This window comes from Schistocerca gregaria, chromosome 9 (assembly GCF_023897955.1).
Source record: "Schistocerca gregaria isolate iqSchGreg1 chromosome 9, iqSchGreg1.2, whole genome shotgun sequence".
NCBI classification, from domain to species: Eukaryota; Metazoa; Arthropoda; class Insecta; order Orthoptera; family Acrididae; genus Schistocerca; species Schistocerca gregaria.
Window position 1 is genome coordinate 128,263,266 of NC_064928.1, and position 16,133 is coordinate 128,279,398.

At 45.1% G+C, this 16,133-nt stretch overlaps 1 non-coding gene across 1 annotated transcript; it reads right to left on the reverse strand.

Annotated features, from left to right (window-relative positions):
• Positions 1 to 8,926: 8,926 nt before the first annotated feature.
• Positions 8,927 to 9,066, reverse strand: LOC126292489 (U4 spliceosomal RNA). The gene has a single exon (XR_007552222.1). It is a non-coding gene; the product is annotated as a U4 spliceosomal RNA (small nuclear RNA).
• Positions 9,067 to 16,133: the final 7,067 nt, after the last annotated feature.

Consider the following 16,133-nt stretch of genomic DNA (forward strand, 5'->3'; position numbering starts at 1 on the left):
TAGTGGTGCAGGCATGGATTGGCCTCCATATTCGCCGGATTTGACTCCCTGTGACTTTTTTTTGTGGGGCACAGTGAAAGACATGGTCCACCCGAATCATCCCGCCACGCTGGACGAGCTCGAATCGGCGATCTCTGTGGCATGTGAATCCATTTCGGTTGAGACACTACGAAATGTGGTGGCGAATTTCATTCTTCGTTTGCGCCACCTCTGTAGTGCCAATGGTGAACATTTTGAAGACACTGTGATGTGATTATTTGCAAAGATTGTTTTCATACGATTATTTCACTTATGTATGCTGATATGAGCTGTAGAGGGTACAGCGCCATCTGTTAGCAGCTTTTGTAATTATATTTCAAACAGCTGTATAAACTTCTTACAGCTTTCACAATAAACATACCGTTTACTGCATTCCTCTATCGATCTTTGCTTTCGAGATATTTAATTTTGAAATCAGGGAGGCCTTTTCTGGACAACCTGTATAGCCTGTTTACCTAGTGCAAAATGTATATGGTTTAATACTGTTGGCCAGTTGATAAAAAATGAACATAAATATATATGGGCTGGTGCAGAATGGCGATTCATCGTTGTACGCAGTGCAGTGCTCTTCCACATCAGTCTATGCTTCCCGGTGGGCTGCAATCCAAATGCAGCCACTTGTGTTGCGGTGACAACGGCAGCGTACGCAAGGGATGGTAATTCCCAATGCGCGAAATGTATTCGGAATTGCGAATAAGAACAACCATCAGCGGTAGAATGGAATGACGACAGTGAAAATTTATGACGGTCCGGGAATCGAACCTGAATTTCCCGCTTATCGCGAGCGCTCCCCTTAGCATTTAGGTATCCGTGCACGACTCACGGCCAGTCCCGAACTTCCATATGTCGTCCGTCTGCTACTGGTCTGTGAGCACTGGTGCGAAACGACGAAGGACGTTGCAGCGAGCCCGTCACTTCTGCTCTGGTGGCAGGCACAGACGAGAAGGAGAACGATGTGCTGGATGCTGACACTCCTCACACGAGTATCCAGCATCCCCTTTACAGTAATCACTCTGGACATGACATTAAGGCATCGCTTATCTGCCCTGCGAAACCTGGTAACGAGACTATGCACAAACAACAGTAGAGCACTCTGGTGTTTGTTCAGTCTGTCACAGACAATACACTACTGGCCATTAAAATTGCTACACCAAGAAGAAATGCAGATGTTAATGGGTATTCATTGGACAATTATATTATACTAGAACTGACATGTGATTACAAAAAAATAGCTCTGAGGACTATGGGCCATTTTTTTGTCATTGACCAAAAAAGTTCATACACAAATATGGTCACACTACGTTTGGATCACAGATTTACTCCTGACTTTGTACGATTCTAGTACTACATTCGGACAACAGAATGTGCAAATTGTAAGACCTACTACTTAGGCGATTTCGAGAACGAAAGTCAGTACCGCCATTAGACTGTTGTTTATTTGCAGTGTTACATTTGCACTTACACAATCATGATTTTGGCTTCAAAGTGCCATTATTAAGTGTTTTAAGCCACTGAGTCAAGATGGTATACTCTGTGATAAAACAAAGCAGTAGGCTCTTACCAGAAATATTGACCCTTAGCCAATGTGTCTAATAGTGTATTTTAAATGCGACAGTATGGCATTAAAACACTTGATAATGGCGCTTTAAAGCCGAAATCATGAGCGTGTAAGTGTAAGACTGCAAATAAGAAACAGTCTAATGGCGATACTGACTTTAAAGAAATATATTGTGGCTAAGGCCTCCATTATGAAAAAAATATTAAAATCTTTTCGCATTCGGAAGAAAAACTTGGTGATTGAAATTTCGTAAATACATCTCGCCGAAAACAAAACCGCCTCTGTTTCAGTGATTACCATCCCAAATCGCGTATCATATCAGTGACACTCTCACCTCTATTGCGCGATAACACGAAACGAGCTGACCTTCTTTGCACTTTTTCGATGATGCCTGGTAAGGATCCCTCACCGCGCGGCAATATTCCAACAGAGGGCGGACAAGTGCAATGTAGGCTGTCTCTTTAGGGGGTTTGGTTCAAATGGCTCTGAGCACTATGGGACTTAACATCTGTGGTCATCAGTCCCCTAGAACTTAGAACTACTTAAACCTAACTAACCTAAGGACATCACACACATCCATACCCGAGGCAGGATTTGAACCTGCAACCGTAGCAGTCACGCGGTTCCGGAGTGAGCGCCTAGAACCGCACGGCCACAGCGGCCGGCCAATTGATTACATTTTCACGCAATTTGGTGCATAGATTCTGAGAAATCAGGACCCAGAACAACCACCTCTGGCTGTAATAACGGCCTTGATAAGCCTGGGCATTGAGTCAAACAGAATTTAGTTGGCGTGTACAGGTACAGCCGCAGCTTCAACACAATACCACAATTCATCAAGAGTAGTGACTGGCGTATTGTGACGATCCATTTGCTCGGCCACCATTGATCAGACGTTTTCAGTTGGTGAGAGATTTAGAGAATGTGCTGGCTAGGGCAGCAGTCGAACATTTTCTGCATCGAGAAAGACCCGTACAGAACCTGCAACATGCGGTCATGCATTATACTGCTCAAATGTGGGGTTTCGCAGGGATCGAATGAAGGGTAGAGCCACGGGTCATAACACATCTGAAATGTAACGTCCACTGTTCAAAGCGCAGTCAGTGCGAACGAGAGGTGACCGAGACGTGTAACCAATGGCACCCCTTACTATCACGCCGGGTGATACGCCAGTATGGCGATGACGAACACACGCTTCCAATGTGCGTTCACCGCGATGTCGCCAAACACGGATGAGACCATCATGATGCTGTAAACAGAAACTGGATTCATCCGAAAAAATGACGTTTTGCCATTCCTGTACCCAGGTTCGACGTACACCACCGCTCCTGTCTGCGACGCGACGTCAAGGGTAACCGCAGTCACGGTCTACAAGTTGATAGTCCATGCTGCTGCAAACGTTGTCGAAATGTTCGTGCAGATGGTTGTTGTCTTGCAAACGTCCCCATCTGTTGACTCAGAGATTGAGACGTGGCTGCATGATCCGTTACAGCCATGCGGATACGATGTCCGTCATCTCGACTGCTAGTGATACGAGGCCGTTGGGATCCAGCATGGCGTTCCGTATTACTCTCCTGAACCCACCGATTCCATATTCTGCTAACAGTCATCGGATCTCTACCAACGCGAGCAGCACTGTCGCGATATGACAAAAAGCAACAGCGATAGGCTACAATCCGACATTTATCAAACTCAGAAACGTGATGGTACGCATTTCTCCTCCTTACACATCACAACAACGTTTCACCAGGCAACGCCGGTCAACTGCTGTTTGTGCATGAGAAACCGGTTGGAAACGATCCTCATGTCAGCACGTTGTAGGTGTCACCACCGGCGCCAACCTTGTGTGAATGCGCTGAAAAGCTAATCATTTGCATATCACAGCATCTTCTTCCTGTCGGTTAAATTACCCATCTGTAGCACGTCATCTTCGTGGTGTAGCAATTTTAATTGCCAGTAGTGTACAAACTCCAGGCATTTACAGACCCACCGATGGTGTGTACATATACCAAGCTACACTCACGTCGGACCACGTCTTCTTGGCGCTTCACCATTTTTGTGAGGCAATGTTTGTTCATGATGCGACTAGTTATCCTAATTTAGAGTTTTATGTAGTTATCCTAAATCAGTTCTGGCAAATTCCGAGTCGGTTCCTTACCAAGGACACGAGTGACATCTCGTTGAACACACAGGTTAGTATCCCACCGCTGTCCAGGACGTCTGCAGACACTTCTCTGCTGGCCATCGGGGATCAGTTCCAAGCGGACCTCATCACTGAAGACAGTTCTGTCCAGTCAATGAGATTCCAAGCCGAGTACGAGTCTGGAGACGCCCTGGAGAGGCGTCGGATACCAATCTTACTGTCGCCACAATACGACCCAACAATCAGGAGTAATGGTCTGCGGTGTCATACGCAGTACCCTCTCATCGCAGCCTTACATCTGCCATATTCTTCGCCCAGTTTCGTCGTCCTTAATGGCAAGCCATTCTGGGCTTAAATTTCAGCAAGATAATGCCCGCCTGCATACGACGACAGTTTCTATTGCTTGCCTTCGTGCTTGCCAAACCCTGCCTTGGCCAGCAACGTCGATGGATATCAACATAGTTGAGAGAGTCTGGAGCATTTTTGGCAGGACCCTCCAGTCAACTCGGGATTTTGACGATCTAACGCACCAATTGGACAGAATTTGGCACGATATCCGTCAGGACATCCAACCTTATCAATAACTGCTTTCATAACCACCAAATATGTGCTCAATTTATCAAGCTTTCCTCTTGAAGAAATTAGCAGTTTTCTACTGAAATTGTAATCATTTGTTCGCCTGTACATCACGTCTGTCGATTTCCATGACATTCAGATAGTTCCTTCGTGGTGCGTCCTTTTTTTCTTGTCTTAGAATGTATTTGTGTTGTGTTCATCGATCCGCGTAGTCAGCGCGTACACAACTTTCCCACTAGACAGCGCCCCGCTAAGCACAACAGTGCAGGCGGAGCGCTCGTCCGTCTCCGCTCTACGAGATGGCGCTGCCATAGAGACGGACCAAATTCTGCTTCCGCCGATCCACGTATTAATAAGTAACGCAGCTAATGAGATTGCTGCTAACGTACAACCTTTGCTCCTCACGGATCACACTTGCGCAGTGATACCGGAACACGCAAGGTATTATAACGAGTGTACAGACCTCCAATTAGTCGATCTGCATTTGTCAGCAAAAGTCTGGAAGAGTACCACATTTGTCTGTACCAGTCTATATTCAAGTCTCAGTCTGGGCCCAATAAGATTACCATATTCCGTTACATAGCCATAAAGATAAATGTATAGACGCTTTTGACAAGTATCAGAGAATATGTGAGAATAAGATTAACGTAGCAATACCAAAGGAACTTCAGATTGTCAATTGTAAACAGCATCCAGAATCAAGTTACGTAATATCTATGCTTTTCATTATTTCAATAAATGTGTTTGAAAAGTAATCAAGTTCTGTTTAAAGTTGGTCACCGTCAATCTGCTACTCTAAGCGTGCAAGTGGCATTTTTATCGTCTGACCTAATGGCAGAAGATCAAACGTCACGATAAGATCACGAGACACATTGCTGACACTCGCCTTCTTCGTTAGAGCGACAAGTCAAATAATCTGATGGTGTGTGTACTGAAGGTCCTACAGTACGCACACCACAATTTGTTTTCTTCTTTCCTGTGTATGACTGTACAATGGTCCCCTAAACATGATGAGTGTGGAATGGAAGTGGGTTTGAAGCCGGCATCGTCCTCTAGGCAATGTTTTAGTGGGGAGCATCTCCTGTGTCACGCGAAGCAGGAAAGTGTGTGGAGGAAGACGGGGGGAGCAGGGGGAATCCCCCGGAGAACAGCGCAGGGCAGTCAACCCCTTCACTGGTAGAGTCGCGGGGACAGCTATTACGGGCCTTCCCCCTGTTGGTAATTAAAAATTATGTCTCCCCAGATGAGGGCGGCGGCGTTACAAGTTGGCGGGGGGCTTAAGAGGCGAGGGTGGGTGGGGGCGGCGAGCGGAGGCGGGGCTTCCGCAGTTTTAAATCATTAGGCCCTCCGCTTCCTGCAGCACGTCTTCCTGGTTTCGCGGAAGTCGAAGGGGTTGTGCGGAGGCGCTCTCACGTGAGCTGAGGTGGCGAAGTCTATCCTGCTTTATTATTTTTTTATTCTCTCTCTCTCTCCCTCGCTTTCTGCCTGGTAGAAGCGAGACTGTGGCTGCGGCTGGGGGGGGGGGGGGGGGGGGGATTTGCGATGTTAATTTCCTGTAGCGGCGGGAAGTGCAGGCGAGGTAAGGAAAGTGTTTAGCGGCGGCTAAATGCGCGGCCGGCAGCCTCGCCTTCCTCACAGGCGCCGACTGGCGCCAGGAAATTAGCCGCGAGCCGCGTGCCTAGCAGACACCTGACGATCCCCACAAAGGCGGAAAAACAAGCGCGAGGCTTTCGCTGCTGAACAACGGGTTACCGCCGCCAAACACAGGTTCTCTACATGGCTGAGAAAGAGCGAAAATCTAGGGTAGTTAGTATGGCACAAGGTGGCCCACAGTTGTGGAAGCATCCTTCTGAAACTAAAACAGATGGATAAACAGAAATACCTAACCCCATGAACCATGGACCTTGCCGTTGGTGGGGAGGCTTGCGTGCCTCAGCGATACAGATAACCGTACAGTAGGTGCAACCACAACGGAGGGGTATATGTTGACAGGCCAGACAAACGTGTGGTTCCTGAAGAGGGGCAGCAGCCTTTTCAGTAGTCGCAAGGGCAATAGTCTGGATGATTGATTGATCTGGCCTTGTAACAATAACCAAAACGGCCTTGCTGTGCTGGTACTGCGAACGGCTGAAAGCTAGGGGAAAATACGGCCGTAATTTGTCCCGAGGGCATGCAGCTTTAGTGTATGAATAAATGATGATGGCGACCTCTTGGGTAAAATATTCCGGAGGTAAAATAGTCCCCCATTCGGATCTCCGGACGGGGACTACTCAAGAGGATGTCGTTATCAGGAGAAAGAAAACTGGCGTTCTACGGATCGGAGCGTGGTATGTCAGATCACTTAGAAAATTTAAAAAGGGAAATGGATAGGTTGAAGTTAGATATAGTGGGAATTAGTGAAGTTCGGTAGCAGGAGGAACTAGACTTCTGGTCAGGTAAATATAGGGCTATAAACACAAAATCAAATAGGGGTAATGCAGGAGTAGGTTTAATAAAGAATAGGAAAACAGGAATGCGTGTAAGCTACTACAAACAGCATAGTGAACGCATTATTGTGGCCAATATAGATACGAAGCCCACACCTACTACACTAGTACAAGTTTATATGCCAACTAGTTCTGCAGATGACGAAGAAATTGAAGAAATGTATGATGAAATAAAAGAAATTATTCAGATAGGGAAGGGTGACTAAAATTTAATTGTCATGGGTGACTGGAATTCGGTAGTAGGAAAAGGGAGAGAAGGGAACGTAGAAGGTGAATATGGATTGGCGCTAAGAAATGAAAGAGGAAGCCACCTGGTAGAATTTTGCACAGAGCACAACTTAATCATAGCTAACACTTGGTTTATGAATCATGAAAGGAGGTTGTATACATTTAAGAACCCTGTAGATACTAAAAGGTATCATATAGATTATATAATGGTAAGATAGAGATTTAGGAACCAGGTTTTAAATTGTAAGACATATCCAGGGGCAGATGTGGACTCTGACCACAATCTATTGGTTATGAAATGTAGATTAAAACTGAAGAAACTGCAAAAAGGTGGGAATTTAAGGAATTGGGACCTGGATAAACTGAAAGAACCAGAGGTTGTACAGAGATTCAGGGAGAGCACAAGGGAGCAATTGACAGAAATGGGGAAGGAAATACAGTAGAGGAAGAATGGGCAGCTTTGAGGGATGAAGTAGTGAAGGCAGCAGAGGATCAAGGAAGTAAAAAGACGAGGGCTCCACTAGAACTACTGACAGCCTTGGGAGAACCAGTTCTGGGAAAACTCTACCGTGAGCAAGATGTTTGAAACAGGCGAAATACCCTCAGACTTCAAGAAGAATATAATAATTCCAATCCCAAAGAACGGAGGTGTTGACAGATGTGAAAATTACCGAACAGTCACTTTCATAAGCCACAGCTGCAAAATACTAACACGAATTCTTTACAGACGAATGGAAAAACTAGTAGAAGCCGACCTCGGGGAAGATCAGTTTGGATTCCGTAGAAATACTGGAACGCGTGAAGCAATACTGACTTTACGACTTATCTTAGAAGAAAGAATAACGAAAGGCAAACCTACATTTATAGCATTTGTAGACTTAGATAAAGCTTTTGACAATGTTGACTGGAATACTCTCTTTCAAATTCTAAAGGTGGCAGGGGTAAAATACAGGGAGCGAAAGGCTATTTACAATTTGTACAGAAACCAGACGGCAGCTATAAGAGTCGAGCGACATGAAAGGGAAGCAGTGGTTGGGAAGGGAGTAAGACAGGGTTGTAGCCCGTCCCCGATGTTATTCAACCTGTATATTGAGCAAGCAGTAAAGGAAACAAAAGAAAAATTCGGAGTAGGTATTAAAATCCATGGAGAAGAAATAAAAACTTTGAGGTTCGCCGATGACATTGTAATTCTGTCAGAGACAGCAAAGGACTTGGAAGAGCAGTTGAACGGAATGGACAGTGTCTTGAAAGGACGATGTAAGATGAACATTAACAAAAGCAAAATGAGGATAATGGAATGTAGTCGAATTAAGTCGGGTGATGCTGAGGGAATTAGATTAGGAAATGAGACACTTAAAGTAGTAAAGGAGTTTTGCTATTTGGGGAGCAAAATAACTGATGATGGTCGAAGTAGAGAGGATATAAAATGTAGATTGGCAATGGCAAGGAAAGCGTTTCTGAAGAAGAGAAATTTGTTAACATCGAATATAGATTCAAGTGTCAGGAAGTCATTTCTTAAAGTATTTGTATAGAGTGTAGCCATGTATAGAAGTGAAACATGGATGATAAACAGTTAGGACAAGAAGAGAATAGAAGCTTTTGAAATGTGGTGCTACAGAAGAATGCTGAAGATTAGATGGGTAGATGACATAACTAATGAGGAAGTATTGAATAGGATTGGGGAGAAGAGAAGTTTGTGGCACAACTTGACCAGAAGAAGGGATCGGTTGGTAGGACATGTTCTGAGGCATGAAGGGATCACCAATTTGGTATTTGAGGGCAGCGTGGAGGGTAAAAATCGTAGAGGGAGACCAAGAGATGAATACACTAAGCAGATTCAGAAAGATGTAGGTTGCACTAGGTACTGGGGATTAAGAGGCTTGCACAGTTTAGAGTAGCATGGAGAGCTGCATCAAACCAGTCTCACGACTGAAGACCGCAACAACAACAGGCGGGGTATTGGTATAAGTTTTCAATAGCAACAATCGCACCTCGAATAAAACTCATTGCTTACGATATTGCCACTGCGCAAAGACATATCACACCGCGTCATAATCTAGAAACCTATATCTGAGAAAGTTTCGGCCACGGTTACAGTGGCCTTCCTCTGTGTCTCTCGACGTAGAAGAAGGCCACTGTAACCGTGACCGAAACTTTGGTCTCCCAGGTATAATCTTTTACAGTATGACGCGGTATGAAACAGAGAAAACTTGTATGACAGCTGACTCTGGCCGCGGAGGCCTTGGAAATTATATTTTTTGCATCTTCGTTAGTCCTTATCCATTCACTACAGATTTCCCATATATTATTTAACATCCTGTATGCGCCGACCACGGAGAAATAAAATCAGGGAGTAAGTTGCCACAACAACGCAGAAAAACCTACACACAAATCACATTAAACTTTGAAGTGCGAACTTATGTAAAGGTAGACAGGGAACTATGTGAACACGAGAGGGATTTCACGAATTGACCAGTGTGGTCACCGCCGACCACTTCTACACCAAGAAGAAACGCCGGTAGTTGCTGGTTGTCGGGCGACTTACGGTGTATTCCCCGCTCTGTGGCTCGACGCCCAGGGCTGGTCTCGGAGACATCTCGGTGTACCCCCTGTAGCCTCGCAAACGACTTCCGTCGCCACTCGCTGCGAAACTGCCTCCCCGCTTCCTGTCTCCATAAGGCACTCAATTACGGCGTCATTTGGCACCAGAGCCCATTTACCAGTTAAGATACCTCTGCGGTGCTACCCTCCACGAACGCCATCAATTTTATTTCGGAAAATTACTTGTTCGTTCTGAGCTTCGTCACACGCACTAGCCCGATAATCTCATTTTATTAGCATGCAAATGAAATTTTTCAAAACTCGATTGGGAATGTGGCGTGCAAAATACACAGCAGGATAAGATGTTGTCACCTGCTTATGGCAAGCAGCAGTTATAAATGTTCCACGCCTGTTGTGAGCTTGTGGATGCTATTCTGTCATTCTGCGCAGAGGATTAACCTGAGATGTACCCTTTACCCTGTGGCTCCTGCAAGATGCAGTTTCCACCCCGACAGTACTAAAGAAGTCAGACAGACGCTCCTAACGTTCTAAAGGGAAATGGCTGAAAAACTTTCAGAAATAAATAACTTCTGGAGTCGTCCGCCGTAAGGAAATGACACAAAACTTCACAAAATTTCTTACGTAACTAGTTGGATACATGGGTACTGGAGTAGTGCTAGTTAGTGTAAGAAAAACATGAAACTAAAGAAAATTATTATTTATTTTGCAAAAATTCTGACAAATCACATTGGCACTTTTGAACTGAACAAGGTATTTCGGGGTTCTTTTCGGAATGTGGAGTTACCTCTTAAGGATGGGATTCGCTAATGAAATTTCTATACAAAGATTGGCTTGTCAGAATGGCTGAGAGCGCGCCTACTCGAATAATCATCCGTTAAAATTTTGCTAGGTACGGTTGAGGCTGTCACGTGTGAAATGCAGTGAAGTGAACTGTTGTGGAGGAAATATGGGTCTCGCAAGAGCTGTAGCGCACAATACCGTAGGTTACAATGATTGCTGTCTGCGCTGCTCGCTGCTGACAAATAAGATACTCTCGTTCTATCTGGATTCACTTCGCCAATCAAAATCTCCCTACGCCTTGATGAAGCCAAGGACTGCTACTCGCCCCTAGTCTAACTATTGGCGTGGTACACCGGTCAGATAACCAGTCCACGGCGATGCCACTCAAAAATTCGCTTGCAGGCGTTTAACTATAACTCTGACCGTTCACACCGTATAATAAGTGTGGCGGCCAACACAGTGAACAACGCTTAATCGCAAGGACTCAATATAGAGTAGGACTTCGATTCGCTCTCGACAGAGGTGCTCTCCCAGTGAAGTACTGAGGAGAGACTTGTTCCTCGCTTTTCGAGTACACTTACGAGCGCACACGATCTCGTTACGTGTTCTCGCTCCAAGAGCGACAATGGAACACCCTCTCTCCACGCCAGACATGAAGGGATATATCTTTTGCTTTTCTTCAGCTCAAGGTGTCAGGTGTATCGTCTGCATTGTTCTTCTAAAACGGGAGAATGATGTTTCGTTTAAGGCGACCAAACGGGAAATCTATAGCATCAGATTTGGCGTTTGCTGTCTCCCTGTGAAAACCTCTGAAACTGCGTGCTATGTTTGTAAAGAATGCATAGGCTGGGTGCTCCCACACAATGTAGCGGAATTTGCTGTTAAGCTGAACACAGGGTCGTTCTCCCTTTCACTCGGGCAAATGCTGTCTGCTCTACAGGCGGTCGCCGGTCGACGTAGATAGGTTGAAGGGACCAGCCTCCTGGCGCGTGGTCTCCCGAACTAAAAGCTTTTGTGACCGTCGTGTCTTGAATGTGTGTGTGTGTATGCCAGCCTCGAGTATTTCAACCTCGATGGGCACTTGCGATTTATTTGTTATTTGCATATCGTTTACATGAATTCACACAACATTGACTATATCTTATCGAGTTTGGGTTTCGAATGAAGCGTCTTGATGTGTGGAATATGAATGTGAAAGGCGGAGTATGTAAGCAATGAAGGTCAGGAGACCATGACGACTTACACTGTTTCCACATATAACGGTAGCAGGTTGCTGTACAGTGCATGGTCGAGAGAGAGTGTTCCCTACAATCATTTGGGAATGTGGGTCACGTTACATTCGTTCCCTGGTCTCACTTACAGAAGATGCTGGGCAAAAATATGAGAGCATCTGAAACACATTACCGTGACTAATACCGTGTAGGAATTCCGTTCATCTTCAAACAGCTTCCAGTCGTCTAGGAATGGATAACTACAGATCAAGTACGGTTTTCATCATAATCTTATACTGTTCTCCCTGCAAAATAGTGGCAAGTTCAAGTTATGGCGAAGGAGGTGAACAGCGATTACATGCCCTGCTCTCCAAAGTAAATCACAAACGCTCAATAATACTGAGATCTGGTGAGTGTGGTGGGCACGGCAGATGCGGCAACTCATTCACGTACTCACGAAACCAGTCCAGCACACTGACAGCTGCCGTTTTGGCGCACAGCATCACCTTTGTACAACAAACATTGTACCATGAGAAGGATTTCATCAGTCAAAATTGTCACACAATCCTAACATGCGACTTTACATAGTAAACCTGGGGCGCATAGAGGACCACAATATGGTTGCCCGAATTTCACCGAATCCCCATCATGTTTCGCTCTTGGGACGTAAACGCAGCCAAAAGTTGGAAACAGACATTATGTGAGGCCGACGTACGCCGCTGGTGGTCATGGAAGGAGCTGTAACAGTTGCACGATACGTGAATGCTAGCCTCCGACCAATAGTGCAATCATATCGGCAGCATATTGGCGAGGCATTCGTCTTGATGGACGACAATTCGCGCCCCCATCGTGCACATCTTGTGAGTGACTTCCTTCCGGGATAACGACATCGCTCGACTAGAGTGGCCAGTTTCTTCTCCAGGCGTGAATCTATCGAACATGCCTGTTAGCTTGGGATAGATTGAAAGCGGCTGTTTATGGACATCGTTACCCACCAGCCGCTCTGAGGGGCCTACGCCTAATTGCCGTTGAGGAGTGGAACAATCTGGACAAACAGTGTGCCACGACGAATAAGGGCATGAGGACGGGCTGCTGGGTATTAGAGATACCGGTGTGTACAGCAATCTGGACCACCACCTTTGAAGGTCTCACTGTATGGTGGTAAAACATGGAATGTTTGTTTTTCCTGAGCAATAAAAAGGGAAGAAATGATGTTTATGTTGATCTCTGTTCCAATTTTCTGTACAGGTTCCGGAACTCTGGGAACCGAGGTCATGCAAAACATTTTTTAATGTTTCGCTATCAGTTTCGGCAATTCATTATACCATCTTCGTACCCCATAACCACCTCTCAAGAATGATATTGACATACTGAGGCCAAATGTTTCTGGATGTCGCCATTTGGTAACTCAAGTGCTTCCTTCGAAGATTTGCAGGCTAGTGCATATGGGGCCTGAAGATGGCATAATGAACTGGCGACTCTGGTAGCGAAAACAGAATAAAACGACATCTCAACTGCACGGATGTTTGGCGAATTTCTTTGTTGAATATTTGACCAGCCGCTGTCCCATGTTCACACGGTTTAACAGAGGTTCCCACAGAAGTCTGCAGCGGATCGCAGTTACTGTTTAATAAAGTCTGTACAAACACGACGCTGAGACGAACAAATTGATATGAGGCACATGTTGTTCATCAAGCTCGGAAAGAGCGACTAATTAGATTACAAAAGCCACCTAACATACAGCGCAGTGGCACAGTGAGATATTTCGGCTAAAATCGTTCTTGAATACTAAAAACACCTTGTTCTTGCACTTGCAGAATGTAGAGTTGACGGCTTCAAATGCGAAACACTCAAATTTTTTTCCGTATCTCAATCGATAAAGCCGGACCTTTATAGCATCGCTTATTGTTTTCCATCTGTCTCTCTATGCGACTGTTCAAAACGCTTTTTCTCAGAAACGCGTAAGTGATGTCACGTAAAGTATACGGTCCGTAATAAAAAGAGCTCCCTCTAAGTCAATGTAATCATAAGAAACGGCCATTTATTAATTTATTTAACACGAAAGAGAAATGTCCCTTATGTCATTTGTTATACGAATTCAAACTTGAAATGAAAACGTTCTCGAAAGTCTGAATTCCATGTGACCTACATCTTGCCAATATCAATAGCGATAGCACGCAAAAATCATCGAGCTCTTAAACTCCCGGAACAGATTAACTGTCTCCTCAATTACGTTTGTACGGAACCCCGAGTGCACGAGGCCTGCTCGCATCTGGCCAGTTTTGTTTCATTTGTGCCCCCTGAGCGAACCATCGACACGTAACGAATCACACGACACATACACCCATGATTCGCTTGCAATATTTACATTTGTCGTAAACATATTCGTTACATCACCATGTGCTCACATCGTTGCCGTGGGATGCCACTCCAAACGCCAGTTCCGTATGGAACACATAACAGTAACGCCCTGGACAACTTTCCTGGTGTACATTGCTTCACTGCTGAAGGTGGTAGCCGTCTCTGAAAATGTCAATATCTTCGATATTGTAGTGTTCATCCCATGTTGCAAGAAATTCCGTTACATCTACATCTACATCTACATGACTACTCTGCAATTCACATTTAAGTGCTTGGCAGAGGGTTCATCGAACCACAATCATACTATCTCTCTACTATTCCACTCCCGAACAGCGAGCGGGAAAAACGAACACTGATTTCTCTTATTTTATTTTGATGATCATTCCTACCTATGTAGGTTGGGCTCAACAAAATATTTTCGCATTCGGAAGAGAAAGTTGGTGACTGAAATTTCGTAAAAAGGTCTCGCCGCGACGTAAAACGTCTATGCTGTAATGACTTCCATCCCAACTCGTGTATCGTATCTGCCACACTCTCTCCCCTATAACGTGATAATACACAACGAGCTGCCCTTTTTTGCACCCTTTCGATGTCCTCCGTCAATCCCACCTGGTAAGGATCCCACACCGCGCAGCAATATTCTAACAGAGGACAAACGAGTGTAGTGTAAGCTGTCTCTTTAGTGAACTTATTGCATCTTCTAAGTGTCCTGCCAATGAAACGCAACCTTTGGCTCGCCTTCCCGACAATATGATCTATGTGGTCCTTCCAACTGAAGTTGTTCGTAATTTTAACACCCAGGTACTTAGTTGAATTCACAGCCTTGAGAATTGTACTATTTATCGAGTAATCGAATTCCAACGGATTTCTTTTGGAACTCATGTGGATCATCTCACACTTTTCGTTATTTAGCGTCAACTGCCACCTGACACACCATACAGCAATCTTTTCTAAATCGCTTTGCAGCTGATACTGGTCTTCGGATGACCTTACTAGACGGTAAATTACAGCATCATCTGCGAACAATCTAAGAGAACTGCTCAGATTGTCACCCAGGTCATTTATATAGATCAGGAACAGCAGAGGTTCCAGGACGCTTCCCTGGAGAACACCTGATATCACTTCAGTTTTACTCGATGATTTGCCGTCTATTACTACGAACTGCGACGTTCCTGACAGGAAATCACGAATCCAGTCGCACAACTGAGACGATACCCCATAGCTCCGCAGCTTGATTAGAAGTCGCTTGTGAGGAACGGTGTCAAAATCTTTCCGGAAATCTAGAAATACGGAATCAACTTGAGATCCACTGTCGATAGCGGCCATTACTTCGTGCGAATAAAGAGCTAGCTGCGTTGCACAAGAGCGATACTTTCTGAAGCCATGCTGATTACGTGTCAATAGATCGTTCCCTTCGAGGTGATTCATAATGTTTGAATACAGTATATGCTCCAAAACCCTACTGCAAACCGACGTCAATGATATAGGTCTGTAGTTAAATGGATTACTCCTACTACCCTTCCTGAACACTGGTGCGACCTGCGCAATTTTCCAATTGTAGGTACAGATCTATCAGTGAGCGAGCGGTTGTATATGAGTGCTAAGTAGGGAGCTATAGTATCAGCGTAATCTTACAAGATCGTCTGTCGAAAAGTGCCCCCGAAAACTAGTCCCACAGAGGGAAAAAAAACTAGTCGACCTGTATTTTGAACGATTGTCTGACAATTAGTATGGATATTAAGAGCGAGCTCGAGATTGGACTGCCGGCCGGGGTGGCCGAGCGGTTCTAGGCGCTACAGTCTGGAACCGCGTCACCGCTACGGTCGTAGGTTCGAATCCTGCCTCGGGTATGGGTGTGTCTGATGTCCTTAGGTTAGTTAGGTTTAAGTAGTTCTAAGTTCTAGGAGACTGATGACCTCAGGAGTTAAGTCCCATAGTGCTCAGAGCCATTTGACCCATTTTGGAATCGGACCAGCCTGTCACAACTTTTGCACAAAAGTGGACGGATAGCGTATCGATCGATCATAGCGGTGGATAACAGAAGCTGATACACCGTGGCCACGAAGAAGATGGGAGATGAATCCTTTTCGATCTAGAAGAATTGGTATATTGCGCAAGTATAGGTGACTGGCTGGATGTTTAACTACACTACAAAAAAGTTACCCAAAATTTTAAATACTATTTTGTCG